Here is a 5,122-nt window from a genome sequence, read left to right on the forward strand (position 1 = left end):
CGCGGCGGAGGCTTGCGTGCTTGTCTTGCTGAGCTGGAAGCGACGGATGGACTCGCTCAGGAGGCTGGCAGAGGTGGCGAGCTGTCAGCAGTCAGGCTTGAAAGCGACCCTGGGGGCGCCCGGTGAGGAAACATCAACCTGGAGGGGGGAGGGGGGGGGAGGAGATATGAATTGAAAATGTGAAATGTCTGGGAAACGTGCCCACATGTGACTGTTAGAGACAGGAGGAGCCAGCGAGGATGAGACTGTGTCTGACATGGAACAAAGAGCATCACAGACTCGATCATTCCAGTCACAGGCTTTTTCATCACATCTATTTTTACCTTGTTGGCGCTGCTCATGCATAAACCTTCATACGTGGCTGTGTTTCAATCAGCGTCCTGTGGCTACATCCCTGCACAGCGACAACACTCAGCTCTCAGGAGGTTTCTCTCTCCAGCTGAGCGTTCCACATGAAAACAAATGAAACAGCAAATTTGCTCTTATTCCCATCAGACCGACAGCTGCTGTTCAGAGGCGGTTTCAAGTCTCTGACGCACAATTTAAGGCCGACGCCGGCGCGCTTTTTTGAGACGCCGAGCACGAAGAGAGAGGGGCGGAGATAAAAGCTTCTTCTCAGAAACTTGGAGGTGTTCCCAGTTTGTGCAACAAGAACTTCAGAGAGCCGACGCTGTAGTTTTACCAACAGGTGACTGTAGACGTTACACCGGGAAGAAAACTCAAACAGACAACGCAACACAAGATCTGAAGAGGCGCGGAGAATCTCTGCAAACCCAACAATGTTTTACAGATGATAATATCGATTATTATCATCTTTATCTATCGTTTAGAACCAGATATCGCTCCTGACCAACGTTGCCGGTTCGATAATATTTCGATGCACCTGCATTGAGTCATTTCCAGTCAGATCGAGCCACGACAGACTGACGAGGCGACTCCCTGCAGCCCGCATGACGAGCGAGGCGAGGCTGTTCGCTGGGTGCGTTTGAGTCAGTCTGATCGGAGCGAGCGGGGCAGAGATATGAGAAAGTGAAAGACGAGAGCGGTGGAGAGGTGGAGAGATACAATCGGCTCAGAGTCATTAAAAGCACTGCACAAAAGGGGGAGGGGGGTGAGATGTGAGTCATAGGTAGCTTGAGGCATGCTGGGAACACACTTGTTTGAAGTACATGCATAACACACACACACACACACACACTGCTCTGGGTCAGATGACAAACGTGTGAATTACACAGGTAGTTAAAGCTCAACTCAAACAGACCTAAATCAAACCTCTGCTCAGACAACACGTCCTCCTCCGTACACGAGCGCTCCGAGCCGCGAGCCCGATGGAGAGAGGAGGACGGGTCCGGCCGACATTAACCTTAAGTTAACAATTTCGAGGTTAGGTGACGCCATGTCTGAGGGCTGAAGTTATCTGTTAAGAGTCCTTCAGAGTCCGTCCCAAGCCGCCCTGAAACTCTCAGGCCGAGGCTTCCCGCACACACAAAGATTTACGGCTGATTTATGGCTCCAGTTGCCTTGAAGGTGGTGAGAAGACATCCCTGCTTTTCTGCATTCACAACTCCAGGGAAAAAAGAAGAAGTAGAAGAAGAAGAAGAAGAGAAGAAGAAGGAGAGTCACTTAGCCAGATTTAGTGCACAAACTACAATCCTTATCTGCCACTTGGAGGGGAAACACACATCACTGGGTTCAAAAATACACTGTGGCACAAAACATCTAGTGTGACCCAGTTCTTAGGGAGTGTGGTGTTGGCACATCTGTGACTGTGTGTGTGTGTGTGTGTGTGTGTGTGTGTGTGCATGTGCGTGACTGTCGCAGGCTCCTGAAAATGCTTTGAAGGTTGTGCAACTGCATATTTGGATACGCTCATTCTGCAAATCATTCTAAATGCCTGAATCATCCCCATGTGGTGACAAAATCCTCCCTCAACTGGTTCTCCACAGTCTCTCTGCCAGCCAGCTGCACTGCCGGATACTTCCAGTGAAGCAGGGTTTTTTCGAAAGCTTCTGTTAACACGAGGATCTTTTTCTTTTTTAAATCTCCTCTGGTGTAAACACGTCATGAACAGATGGCTTTCTTTCTTTTTTATTTATCTAAGCGATTCAGACGTGGAAATGGAGCCGTCTGTCTGATTAAAGCAGCGGACTTAAATTCAAATTACCTGGGGTCCACTCGTCATGTTCTTCCCTCCCGGAGGACCACATGTTAGAGGGATAGACTCAGATTTTGGAACTGATCTGAGTTAGAAGAGAAGATTTGAAGCTAGAGCCAGCAGCTGGTTAGCGTTAGCATTAGCCTGTCTCCATCCAAAACCTTGGTTTGTTTTATCTATACAAAAATCAAAGTATACAAACAACCAAATACTGATTTACATACATTTGTCCATACCCAGTTCTTATGCTAAGCTATGATAGCTAGCTGCTAGTGGTAGCTTTATATTTCCTGCACGGACATGCAGGTGGAATCAGTCTTCACACCTGTGCACCAGAATTAGCACGTCTAAGCAGGTTATTTAAATGGGAGTAAACCTAATGAAAAAAGGTGAGGGACTCACACACACACACACACACACACACACACACACACACACACACACACACACACACACACAGAGCTGCAGACTGGTAAAACAGATCTGTCACATCTCATCCCCGGGTTGGTGCAACTGTAAAAGCAAATCGTGCGTTTTTGAAACTTATTCCGGGGCTGCAGCTTCACTCTTTCATGACCCGAGCGGTATAACGGTATAACAGCGCCGTACTTGCGACAGGTGTGTTTGCAGTGTCTGCGCTCTGAAAGATGCAACAGCTCAGACGTTACTACGCGAAAACCGGCGCGTTCCACCAGGAAGTTGTGTTTACATCAATGCCGACTGGAGCCGATAAATGACCAGGATGTAAATGCAGATTGTTCCCTTTTTTTCACCAGTGGAAAAAGGTTCTACAGTAGCTCAGTGCAAGAGAGCAAGAGAGTTTTCCTTTAAAAATGTGAAATAAAAACCTTGGTTGGTAAGTGGCCAGGCCCACTGCTCTATTGCAGGAATCCACCTATTGAATAATGGCTGCTAAGTAAAGCTGGACACCATCGCAGAGGCATTTCCATCACCTGCTTTAATCCTCTTAAAAGAAGGGCACGCGGCTCAATGAGGGATTAATGAGCCCGGGTCCAGGTTCAGACAGAGTGCAGCCGTGAGGAAAGAGAGCGGCCAAGGTTAAAAGCTGATCGATTACTCCCTGCTCCGGACTGTTTCCGCTTAAAATGCAGGACTCCGCGTCTTCAGACCTCGGCCTCTATTTCAAATAATTTATACGGAGCAAGTGCACATCGCCAGGCCGGGCCCCGAGGTCAACATCACATTGAAGTGAAACAGGATAGGTGGGTGTTCTAACATGTGGTTTCTGCCTTTGCAATGCCAGAGAAAACTTGTAAGAGGAACCACTTCAAGTTTGCAGGGAGACTCCAAAGCTGAAATAGGAATCCCCGACTCTGAGAGGGAGGGAGGGAGGGAGGAGAGGGAGGCCTGGCAAGTTCTTCACAGTAATCCAAGCCCCCTGCTGAGCTGCCGGCTTGTCTGTTTGTCCTGGCAAACAGTGGCAACAAGCAGTGAGACAGGAGGAAGGGCAAAATTATATCATGGCGATCGAGCATGAAGGGTACAGTCTCACAAGGATACTTCATGCACTTTGTGAGAAGAGAAACTCCCTGACGTAACACTGCACCTGGGCGATTTAACTTTGATCTGCAGAACACAAAAAATAAATGATTAAAAGAATTACAAGACTCAGGTGTCGGCACAAAACGCTGCGTCTTTCCTGAAAGATAAAAAGCAAACAGGTGTAACAAACCAAGCGCACGGCGACAGAATAAACACCCAGCGGCCTGAACAGGAGATGTAAACAAACAGCCTCATGTAAACAGCCCAAGAAGATAGTTCCCTCTCTGAGCAGAGAGCTGGAGGACAGTAACACCGGAGCCACGAGACGTCTGCCGCTCGGCTGCACCTTTCACATCGCACCCAATAAAAGCCGCCAGCCATTCAACTATCAGCGGCTGACGTGAATATATAGACATACCGACGGTTTGACACTGTAACTGTGGCATGGATGTTTTAAACAGCTCGTGGATTCAACTACAGATCATAAAACACAGCAATGTCTGTCTTATATTGTCCTTTGTGTTTCAGTGTGTAAAGTCTCTAAGGAATTATAGTTCTAGATAAGACGACAATAAAAGAAGCAAAAAGGGAGAAGATTAGCCTTAATATCCAATTAATATAACCACAGGAGCACGACAGCAGAGATTAAAGCTCCTCCAGTGTAAAGGTCTGTGTCCATGTGTAGTGTGATTATAGATCAGCTCTAGCTTCTATATTAATACTGTGAAAGTATCAAAGCCTCAGTCCACAGAGAAATGCACACAGCCTGTATTCAGAAACTGAGCCTTAAAACCAGCCGTCAGGACTTCCTGTAACTTTGTGATGTCACAACGAAGAGTGTTTACCTGAAATCTGCTGTGTTTTATATCAGATCACTCATAAAAAAATTTAAAAAAACAGCCAGCCAATCAGAGCAGAGCCTCAGCCTCATTTTCCCTGATCAATCAAACAGTCAGTGATTGGTATCCTACTTAATTCATTTAGCGCTTCCTCCAGTTCTTGGTGGTGATCCCACAGTAATCCCCCTGAAACATTCGTCCTGTCTCTGCCTGTTGATCATCACTCATAACATGCAGTCTATCTGCAGTCTGATGATACTAACAGCTATTCCCTCCAGTTCGTTGTGACACCACAGAAGATGAAGTACAGCACAACCTCTCTCTCTCTCTCTCTCTCTCTCTCTCTCTCAGTCGTATCCATGTAGCCGTCTCCAACACCGGTCTGGTCAGTTTGTATAACTTCACGTTTTCAGCTCTTGGTTTGTTTATAAAGTGCAAACTGGACCAGAAGGAAGTGAACTGATCTGAACTGCAGCTGCGAAAGCACAAAGATGTTTCACTCAGAGCAATAAAAGTACATGTTTAGATAAATCTGAAGAGTCACACACTAGACTGACCTCTGTGAAGCTGTTCAGGGAAGCACACGGCTGACTCAGAACCCAGTGGACTTACTGACCCCCCCCCC

Source organism: Seriola lalandi, unplaced genomic scaffold, assembly GCF_002814215.2.
Source record: "Seriola lalandi dorsalis isolate HSWRI2012SDOR001 ecotype SW California unplaced genomic scaffold, Sedor1 jcf7180002054962, whole genome shotgun sequence".
NCBI lineage: Eukaryota > Metazoa > Chordata > Actinopteri > Carangiformes > Carangidae > Seriola > Seriola lalandi.